Consider the following 12,070-nt stretch of genomic DNA (forward strand, 5'->3'; position numbering starts at 1 on the left):
TTGATACTTATTTCTCCTATATGCTAGTTATATTCATTACAAGGGCAGGGAATATGGAGATTTAGCAATAAATATTGGCTCAACAAATGAAAAACCCTTCACTAATATAATTTCTAACCAACCCACTATACTAATAATTTCTAACTTCCCAAAAGAATCTGCTTTAGTAAGTCTAAAACATCTCGTGCCTCTCATGGTTGGGAGGCTGTAAACAATCACATGCGGCCAGATGAACCTGTGCAGGCAGGCTAGATAACCTTCAGAGGAGTTCGTAAGTTGAAACACTCTTGTCATGCCCAGGAATTTTTATTGACTTGGAGCTGTAAGTTAACTCCTTCTCCGAGAGAGGTAATGGGGGTCAGCCCCCCGTAAAGTCAGAGGTATAGGTGAGAGCATGAAACAGTAAAGTAGGTAGACTCTGGTTTTGGGGGGTAGATGCTTGGGAAAGCGGGTTTCCTGAGGCTCAATCCCGCCTTGCATATGCCGAAGCCTCCTTCCTCATGACCTTTGCTATGGGAGGAGTTCCTCACCCTGGCTCCTAGCAGGTCACAACATTCCTTGTTCCCCTTTGCAGTACATCACTCCCTCAGCGCTTACCGAAAGCAATCAGTTTAGATGAATTTGCCTTTTTAACACATTTATAAAATGGAAGAGTATACATACTCTTCCTTGTCTGCAAATTAAGAAATCAGCACATAGTTAAGACAGGATGTGTGTGAAGCCTCAAAATTGTAAATACACACGAACATTACTACCATCTCTGCTTCAGAAATGAGTCCCATTGTCCTGGCGCCTGATAATAATGAAGATCTCTAATTTATCTCCAAACAACATTTATCCACCTTATTGCACCCTGACTTGGAGGATATCCATGTGTGGGCACTTCCAAGTTTCAGGCTGGGGGTCTAGCGCAGAGCCTCAAGGTCCCATCATCTTCCTCTTGGAAATGGTGTTCCCAGCAGTATAAACCTCATCCTCCTCCTGGGATTGGTGCTCCCAGCAGTATAAACCAATTGGATCCATCAAGTGGATCTCCTCGGCAGGTGCACAAGTTCACTGTGGGTTAAGTTACCCTCCTGGTCCTTCCTGCTCAGCTCAGGTTGCTCCTTAGAACTTAGATGATGCTGTGCATTCCTCAATTCCTATTGTACTTTCCAAGCTCAACTTGTGCTTGTCCTCGCCTCCTTTGGCAAACAGCACCTCGACCATTACCTTGCTTTTCTTTGGGATTTCTCATCCTCCAAACCTGTTGATTTCCTTTCTTCTATCCCCTCTCTCCTTTCTGTGCTTCCAGTGTGTGGGCCCAGTTGAGGCTTTTATAGGAGACACACAGAGAAGAAACCAAGGTCAGGTCTTGGCTGCACATCGCAGTGCACATTTAACATGCATCTCAGTCTCTCATGCACTCAGAGAAAAACTCAGCAGGAAAGGAATTTGGAGTTTTGAATAACCTTATTCTACAAATGAGGAAACTGAGGCCCGGAGAGACATGGAGATTTCGCCGAAATTCTCACAGCCTTTTGCAGCAGAGCTGCCACACAAACCTTGACTACCAGTGTTTGTATCCAAAAGTACCAGGAACCCATGGCTAAATTTCAGGGGACATTTGATCAAACTTACTTCTTATTTCCCTTCCTAAAATAAAAATACCTGACAGACATTTCCCCCTCCAAAATTTCATCTCTGTCAATAGTCCTATATTTAGGCTTGGCAATCCCTTCTCTGGGGTATCTTCCTGACCCAGGGACTGAACTCAGGTCTCCTGCATTGCATGTGGATTCTTTACCATCTGAGTCACCAGGGAAGCCCAATCTCTTTCCAATAGTCCTATATTTATACTCTGTTTTCCCCCTTGGTGGACACAATGGGAGCAAGAAATGCATGAATATTAACTACATCACAGTCTTTATTTAAAAATTAGATGTGATTCTCTATAAAACATCTGGCTCCTGTGCTAGCTGCCATATTCCTGAGCGCCAGGCACCCTCTGTGCCTTAGTCAACCCTCCTCCCCAGAGCCTCTTCAAAGCCTACCACATAGAACATTCAGTAAATGCTTGTCAAAAGGAATGACAAAAGCCATCCTCTTTCTCTCAAGTGAACTGGAGAGTGAGCTGGCCCCTGAAGAGGGAGCCCTAGGGGCTGGCCACCTGGTGTGCAGTGGCTGTGAGCAGAGATCTGACCAGATGATGTGGGAAGGTTTCACTCTAACCTGCTGGCACCAGCTGCTCCTCCAGACCTCAGGGCCTCCCTTCAGCTCATCCCCTTGACAGGCTCTCACCACGATCCTGGCTTGTCACCACTCAGCCCCCTCCAGCCTCAGTTAGCCACCAGCAGTACCTGATAACGGACTCTGTGTCACTTTGGTCTCCAGGTGAAATCCCTAAGAGCCCTGCCATGCTCTCCAGTCCTGTGCCCCTTGCCTTCCAGGAGACGGAATGGCAAGAGGGAGCAGAAGCGAAGCCACCATGGGTCCTTAAAACAGCAGGAAGGATGGGCCTGTGCCCCTTCTTCACAGCACCCTCTCTGGTGAGGAGGATCTTGGCCCTCTTCCACTCCTACTGGAGGGTCTGGAAGGAGTCAGATATATGGCCTCGTGGGCAGGGTGAAAGGCCGAGGGCCTTTCCTGCAGTTGAGGAATAACAAGGCAGGGTGTCCATGGCTCAGCTCTAAGGAAAACATGCCTAGTTACTAGGCATGGACCTTGTGACACTGCTTCTGAACACGTTGGGGCCATGGGAGCCTGCAACAGACATTTCTTGCCTCATCACCTGTCCTCAGAGGTCAGCTCAGGGGAAACAGGACCTGCTTCCTCACAATGCAGCATGTGATCCCAACACTGGAGCTCCTCAGCAGATCTGAAAGCACAAGACTAAGCAGCGGTGCCTTGCAGGTCAGTGTGGGCAGAGGCCCAACTGCTTGACCCAGGGCCCATGCAACTGGGTCACCGTCAGGCCGGGCGTCACTCTACACTGCAGCACCTGAGTACTTTGAATCCATGTGGTGGGAATGGTGACTCCCATATGCCGTCTCATGCTTAGCCTAGACTTCCCACTTATATTCTATTGTTTTCTCCAAAAGCTGTACTGAATTTACATATACTGTCCCCTTTTGTCATCCCAACTTCCCTCTGGGAACTAGGGACTTACGGCCACAGCAAGCCCACTGAAAGTCTTGTGTAAAGCAAACTGGTGATCATTTTTAAGTGACATGCAAGAGGCCCCCAGTTGTGCTTGTGCTGAAGCCTAGTCTGTGTCTTCACAAAGTGTTTTATAAAGTGTATATGTGTGTATAAATGTATGATATGTATTTACATATGTTGTTATAGTGCTGTGTGGAAGGCTAACATAACTGGTGGACAGGGTGAGTGACAGGAAATGACACAGTCTTTTTGGTGGCTATGAAAGCAAACTACATATTAAAAAAACAGTTTTCCTTGCCTGTTAAGTTTCCAATTTCTATACCAGCCTGCAGGGTGAGTGTGTAAGAATAGGAATTACAAACTGTCACTAAAAGCTCAGCATCTGAAGCAGAATCAAGATGCTGTAGTAGCTGGTATGGAGATCCCCACCCACACAAAGACATCAAAAATACATTCACATGTGGAGCACTTCTTCATGGAGACTAACTGGCAACTAGCATAACTCCTGAAATCCAAAGCTGCAAAGAGGATCTACAGATAACTTGATAGGACAGGAAAGAAAAGAATCAGTCCAGGCCCTGGGCCCAATGAGGGATCCGCAAAGAGAACGTCCACAAGGGTAGACCCCGGCCTTGGAGTAGGCAGGTTAAGTCACTATTTGGGCGTCGCAGTCCTGCGGTCCTGCAAGGAGTGGCCAGGCCCTTTTGCCCCCTGGGAAATCTGAGACAGAAGGTTTGGAGAAGTCTAGACTCTACTCATCAGGAGCACATGCTGGGTTGCTGACAATCAGGGTGGAGAGTCGTGCACTGTGAGCAGCCTCCTTGCTGTATTTCCCAATCCAAAGGGGCCAATGCCTTGGTTCCACTCACTCCACACCACACTTTGGCACAAGATCTTGACAGAGAGTTGATCTAGCTTTGCAGAGACAGACCAGAACGGCTGGGGTGTAATCCTGGAATAGCCTCAGAGGCCATAGTCAGTGAGGGCTCAGAGCAACAGGTGTAGATGCAGCAAACATTAGTGTGTGCAGAGGGCAGCACAACAGGAGCATGCAAGGGCCAAGGGGTGAATCCCTAGCAGACAGGCCCTGAGCGAGGACGTGGCCTAACCAGGCAGAGACAGCCCGGAGGCCCTGGGGTGTGGTCCAGCTGGGGCTTCGATGGCCATCACGAACACACCACACTGAGGAGTAGGTGGTGGTTTGTCTTCCAGCTTAGCACTGGATCTGGGCAGACAGGTCCTGGGTGAGGTCTGCCACAGAGCCAACCCAGATCTCAGGCAGCAGTGCAGCCACCTCAATTCTTGCAGATACCTCAACCCTTGCAGCCACAACACGCCCCCCCCCTCCCCCCGCAACCTCCAGCCCCAGCCCACTCCACACCACAGCCTTATACTAGATCTGAGACAAACAATAGGGACATAACCTTGGCCTGACCCTGAGTGGAGCTGTAGATATATAACCTGTGTGAGTACATGGCCCTCACTTGCTTCACCACTCACTTCCTTTGGGGCAGGGCATACACTCAAGGGCAACAGCTTGATTAAACCCAACCCTCAAGGCTTCTACTCCAGCAACTGGGGAACATGGCCTGCTTCTGAGACAGCCATGATACAGAGCAGAGAGGAAGCCCCACCTCACACCCAGCACAGGCTTTCGATACTACACCATCAATCACACCCCACTATGAAGGGGATCATGACAGCACAAACTGAGGAAAGATTTGACTGGCATCCATCTGAAACCAGCCCTCACACCAAAAATATGAGACTCATGGAGGCTACACAGGGACACTCCCATGTTAAATTAGCCATTCAAGACCACAATAGATAACTGTTTCTCCAAAAATCCTACAGACAAATTTCAGTCAAATGAAAAGGAAGATCTACTCCCAAATCAAAGAACAAATGAAATTCTCTGAAAGAACAAATAATGAAACATCTCAACAGTCTACTAGACCAGGAGTGCACAGTGGAGGTAATAACTCAAGATAATAAAAGTTACTTATGACAGAATCGCACCCAATATACAACTCAATGGTGAAACACTGAAAGCCTTCTCACTAAAATCTGAAACAAGACAAGGATGCCCATTCTCACCATTTCTATTCAACATAGTATTGGAATTCTTAGCCATAGCAATCACACGTGAAAAAAAATAAAAGGTATTCAAATGGAGGGGAAGATTTAACATTGTGATTATATACAGATATGATACTGTACAGAGAAAACCCTATGGACTCTACACAGAAACTACTGGTACTGATACACAAATTAAGTTAGCAGGATACAAGATTAACATACAGAAAAAGGTGGCATTTCTTTACTCCAACAATGAAATATCAGAAAGGGAATGTAAATAAACTATACCTTTAAAAATTATAATCCCCAAATTAAACTGCTTAGGAATAAACCTCACCATGGAAGTCAAAGATTTCTATGCTGAAAACTATACAACATTAATAAAGGACGCTGAAGAGGATTCAAAGAAATAGAAGGATATCCCAGCTCTGAATTGGAGGAATTAATATTGTTAAAATGGCCATACTACTCAAAATAATCTATGGATTTAAAGCAATCCCTTTAAAATCATCCATGACATGTTTCACATAACTAGAAATAATAACCCTAAAATTCATAAGAAACCATAAAAGATTTAGAATTGCAAAAGCAATTGCAAAGAAAAATAACAAAGCTGGAAACATAACCCTCCAAGACTTCAGACAACACTACAAAATGATACTAATCAAAATTATGTGGTATTAGGACAAAAATAGACATGTGGATTAATGGAACAAAATAGAGAGCCCAGAAATAAACCCACACATCTATGGTCAATTTACCTCTGACAAAGGAGGCAGGAACATACATACAATGGGAAAATGTCTCTTCAGCAAGTGGTGTTGGGAAAGTTGGAGAGCTGCATGTAAACCAATGAAGTTAGAACACATCCTCTCACCATACACAAAAATAAACCGCAAATGGCTTAACTACTTAAGCATAAGACATGACACCGTAAAACTAGAAGAGGCAGAACATTATCTGACATAACCATGCCAACATTTTCTTACGTCAGTCTCCCAATAGAAATAAAAGCAAAAATCAACAAATGGAATGCAATCAAATGTAACAGCAAAGTAAACCATATAGAAAATGAAAAGACAACCTCTAGAATGGGAGAAAATATTTTCAAATAATGCAGTCAGTAAGGGCTTAATTTTCAAAATACACAAACACCTCATACAACTCAACAAAAAACAAACAAAATCAACCCGACCCCAAAATGTGAAGAAGACATAAATAGACATTTCTCCAAAGAAATACAGATGGCCAACAGGCATGTGAAAAAAATGCTCAACATGGCTAATTATTAGAGAAATGCAAATCAAAACGAAAATAAGGTACCACCTCACACCACTCAGAATGGCCATCCCTAAAATGTCTACCAGTGAAAAAAGGTTGTAGAGAGTGTGGAGAAAAGGGAACTCTTCTGCACTCTTGGCAGAAATAAAAGTTGGTGCAGCAACTGTGGAAAATAGCATGGAAGTTCCTCAGAAAACTAAACATAGAATTACCATATGATCCAGCAATCCACTCCTGGGTATATATCTGGACAAAACTATAATTCAAAAAAGATAAATGTGCCCCTATGTTCATAGCAGCACTAGTCACAATAGCCAAGACATGGAAAGAACCTAAATGTCCACTGATGGATGAATGGATAAAGAAGATGTCACACACACACACACACACACACACACACACACACACACACAGGAACACCACTCAGCCATAAAAAAGAACAGAATCAAGCCATCTGCAGCCACATACATGACTAGAGATGATCATACTAAGTGGAGTAAGTCAGAAAGAGAAAGACAAATACCATACGATATCACTTATATGCGGAATCTAAAATATAACACAAACGAACCTCTCCATGGAACAGATTCATGGACATAGAGAACAGACTAGTGTTGCCAAGGGGGAGAGGGCTGAGGGAGGTATGGAATGGAAGGCTGGGGTTAGGAGATGTAAGCTTTTATATGCAGAATGGATAAACAACAAAGTCCTACTATATAGTCCAGAGAACTATACTCAGTATCCTATGATAAACCATAATGGAAAAAGAAAATATATATGTATGTATAACTAAGTGACTTTGTTATAGAGTAGTAATTTACACAACATTGTAAATCAACTATACTTCAATAAAAGAGGAGGTAATAAAATGTTCACTGAATTAAGAAAAATTATCAACAGAAATGTAGGTCACTGTAACAAGGACCTAGAAACCATAACTATGAACCAATAAAAAGTCAATAATTCAACTGCCAGAAATATAATCTAGAAGCAATAAATAGCAGACTAAATGACACAGAAGAATGAATAAGTGATCTTGAAGATAGCATAATGGAAATCAAATCCAAAGAGGAGTCAGAAAGACAAAAAAAAAAAAAAAAAAAGAAAAAAAAAGCACAACGTACAAGACTCATGAGAAAACAGAAATCATGCCAGCCTTCATGTAACAGGCATTCCAGAAGGAGAAGAAAGATGGACGCGAGTCTGAGTAACTCCGGGAGTTGGTGCTGGACAGGGAGGCCTGGCGTGCTGCGATTCATGGTGTCGCAAAGAGTCGGACACAACTGAGCCACTGAACTGAACTGAACTGAACCTTTATCAATAGAAAGAAAGATGGCCATAAAATGTTAATCAATCTTCAGACCAGAAGATATTGTAAACAAACGTAAGACCCTTGTAAGAACAAAGGTATGCAATGAATACTCTTTCTTTAGATAAGTGTCAGAACAGCTGGCCCTGCGTGACTCTGCTTCTTACATTTATCTCTATGGACAACTTAAAGTATAAAAGCTTCCCTGAAAAATGAAGAGACGGAACAGGACCAGTTCCACGAAAGCCTGGTTCCCCCGTGTCAATTCTTTCTTTCTTTCTTTCTTTCTTTCTTTCTTTCTTTCTTTCTTTCTTTCTTTCTTTCTCTCTTACTCTCTTTTTCAGGTTGATCCCTTGGAGCACAGGGGCCCTCTGCGTTCACTTATCTGCCTGTGCTTCTAAGACCTGGATGGGAAGACACTCTGCGTCTTCACTCCCTCGGGAGACCAGGAGGGTGACTGCGGCCTATGTGAATGGTGCAAGTCCCTTGTCTTGGGGTTTTACTGGCTTTCTGTGTAAACCAAGGAATATCAGCCTCTTTTCTCTCCTCTAGTCTCTTAACTGCAAATTCCTTCCTTATCTCTCTCTATATCTATATATCTCTCTTGCCTCACTGTTCACGCTTCAGATAACATGGATCCAATTGGGGCTGGACCCTGGTATGCAATCTAAAAAATAATACAATGAATTTATTCACAAAATAGAAGCAGACTTCCATAGAAACAAATATATGCTTCCCAAAGAAGAAATAAGGAGGCAGGTATAAATTAGGAGCTTGGGATTTAACAGGTACACACTATTATATATAAAATAGATAAACAACAAAGATATACTGTATAGCACAGGGAACTATAGTCAATATTTTGTAATAATCTATAATGGAAAAGAATCTGAAAAAATATGCATATATATATTACTGAATAACTTTGCTGTATAGCTGAAACACAATATTGTTTTTAAAAAGCTGCTAAAATTAAAAATATATATAAAGAGGTCAGGTGACAAAGAGGTCCAATCCAAACATGGCAGCACAAAGGCAGCTCCTAAAGGAAGAGTCAGCCCTAGGGAATGATTCAGATAACTGCTTTCTTGGTCATCTGGGCCTGGAAACATCTGTGGGTGGGAGGACAAGAAGAGATAATGGCCATGAGGAGGAAATGAAGGACCTGGAAGTGTGTGAGAGAGAAACAATCAACAGTGAGTGACTCTAAGGAAAACAAAGGTGTTTTGAATTGTCGTGGAGACAAGAAAGCTGTGATTCTTATCTTCTGGTTTAAATGCAGTCCCTGGACACACCTTGTAAGCCAGGAAGCTTTATCAGACACCCACATCACATTAGAGGGCTAGCCACAGAGACCAGGGCTCAATAAGTCAGAGTAAAGGCTAGTTAGCTCCTCTCTGAAGGTCTGTGATGAAGGAGACCATCTTTCACAACAGCCCCTTGTAATTTCAGGCTTCCCTGCTCTGATCCTGCAAACACTGTTTCTCAAATCTGAGAATTTCTCCTTGTTCAGTGTTGTATATACAGGGGAAAACATCAAGGTGGCAGTATTTCCAGGTAAGTTTGATTTATGCAGGACTCTATTGAGGTTATTCATCAACCTGTTTCTATTTGAATTGTCCTTGGTGCTTTTCCTCAAAGAAAAATGTAAAATTTTACATATTCTTCTTTTAGACTTTACCAATCTTTCACACGCTTTGAAGTGTGAAGACAATCTGAGAATAATACTGAGCTTAACTCCCTTATCTGGTGGCTCAGATGGTAAAGAATCTGCCTGCAATGCAGGAGACCCAGGTTTGACCCCTGTGTTGGGAAGATCCCCTGGAGAAGGGAAAGGCAACCCACTCCAGTATTCTTGCCTGAAGAATTCCATGGACAGAGGAGCCTGGCTGGTTACAGTCCATGGGGTCTCAAAGAGTCGGATATGACTGAGTGACTAACACTTTCACTTTTCTTTAGCTTTAGTTTCTGCTAGTCAATTTAGCAAAGGTCTATTTTTTCCAACTTTATTATTCCTGATATATCCCAGTATAATAGACGCTTGCTCCTTGGAAGAAAAGTTATGACCAATCTAGATAGTATATTAAAAAGCAGAGACATTACTTTGCCGACTAAGTTCCGTCTAGTCAAGGCTATGGTTTTTCCTGTGGTCATGTATGGATGTGAGAGTTGGACTGTGAAGAAGGCTGAGCGCCGAAGATTTGATGCTTTTGAACTGTGGTATTGGAGAAGACTCTTGAGAGTCCCTTGGACTGCAAGGAGATCCAACCAGTCCATTCTGAAGGAGATCAACCCTGGGATTTCTCTGGAAGGAATGATGCTAAAGCTGAAACTCCAGAACTTTGGCCATCTCATGAGAAGAGTTGACTCATTGGAAAAGACTCTGATGCTGGGAGGGATTGGGGCCAGGAGGAGAAGGGACAACCGAGGATGAGATGGCTGGATGGCATCATGGACTCAATGGACGCGAGTCTGAGTGAACTCCGGGAGTTGGTGATGGACAGGGAAGCCTGGTGTGCTGCAATTCATGGGGTCACAGAGTCGGACACGACTGAGCGACTGAACTGAATGTTGACAAAATTACCCCCATGGCAACCTTCTGGGTTTTATGTAAACTGAAGTCATTTTGGGCATGCTTATTTCCCTATTTCATCCTCTGTTGATGTAGTTTTTAAGTTTCTATGAGAAGACTCTGTATGTGTAACTAATGAATTTTATTACAATTCCACAGAATCTCTTTCCTACTTGTCAGAGTGTCCGACTCTTTTCGACCCCATGGATAGTAGCCCACCAGGCTGCCTCCTCCATCCATGGAATTTTCTAGGCAAGAGTACTAGAGTGGGTTGCCATTTTCTTCTCCAGGGGATCTTCCTGACTCAGGGATCAAACCAGGGTCTCCTGCATTGCAGGTAGACACTTTACCCTCTGAGCCACCAGGGAATCCACTAATATTTCACATATAGCTCCTTAAACACAAGTAGTAAACCTAATGTTACTTTTATCTAACTTGGGAAGATCAGTATATTCAATGGAGAGGATGCAAGGGCAGTCTCTATGCAACAGTTGCTGGATCTACCTGGGTTGGCAGATACCAGGAACCTGTGGCTTTGTTTCTCAGATGTACATGGGGAAATATAAGCCAGGATCAGAGGTGAAAAGGATATATACCATGCAGGCACAAGAATGTTTAGAGGCACAGCAGCTTGAGTCAGAAAGAGAGATGTGGGCAAAAAGAAAAAAAAAAAATAGAGTCATCTTCTAACCTACATTACCCCATGGTTTGTGAGTCCAAAATATGGGAAGTTCTCCTGATATATGTGTGTCACTATACTCTGCTGAGATTGGCTAGGCTGGTGGTTTCACAAGGGTGACAATGGTTCACAATATCCAACTGTTCCACTAAGTACTTATGACTAGTGGAGTGAAGGAAGGAGTGAGCAGATTGCTTCTCAATGCTGGGGCCCCACCTCTCATTACAGTTCAGTTCAGTTCAGCTCAGTTCAGTAGCTCAGTCGAGTCCGACTGTTTGGGACCCCACGGACTGCAGCACACCAGGCCCCCCGTCCATCACCAACTCCCAGAATTTACTCAAACTCAAGTCCATCGAGTTGGTGATGCCATCCAACCATCTCATCATCTGTCGTCCACTTCTCCTCCCACCTTCAATCTTTCCCAGCATTAAAATATTTTCAAATGAGTCCCCTCTTTATAGGGTGGCCAAAGTGTTGGAGTTTCAGATTCAACGTCAGTCCTTCCAATGAATATTCAGGACTGATTTCCTTTATGATGGACTGGTTGGATCTCCTTGCAGTCCAAGGGACTCTTAAGAGTCTTCTCCAACACCACGGTTCAAAAGTATCAACTCGTCAGTGCTCAGCTTTCTTTATGGTCCAACTCTCACATGACTACTGGGAAAACTATAGCCTTAACTAGACAGACCTTTGTTGGCCAAGTAATGTCTCTGTTTTTTAATATACTGTCTAGGTTGGTCATAACTTTCCCTTCAAAGAGTAAGTGTCTTTTAATTTCATGGCTGCAGTCACCATCTGTAGTGATTTGGGAGCCCAGAAACAGAAAGTCACTGTTTCCCCATCTATTTGCCATGAAGTGATGGGACCGGATGCCATGATCTTAGTTTTCTGAACTAAGTTGACTTTTAAGCCAACTTTTCTACTCTCCTCTTTCACTTTCATCAACAGGCTCCTTAGTTCTTCCTTAACTTTCTGCCATAAGGTTGGTGTCATCTGCATATCTGAGGTT

The sequence above is a fragment of the Ovis canadensis genome, chromosome 1, assembly GCF_042477335.2.
Source record: "Ovis canadensis isolate MfBH-ARS-UI-01 breed Bighorn chromosome 1, ARS-UI_OviCan_v2, whole genome shotgun sequence".
Classification (NCBI taxonomy): domain Eukaryota; kingdom Metazoa; phylum Chordata; class Mammalia; order Artiodactyla; family Bovidae; genus Ovis; species Ovis canadensis.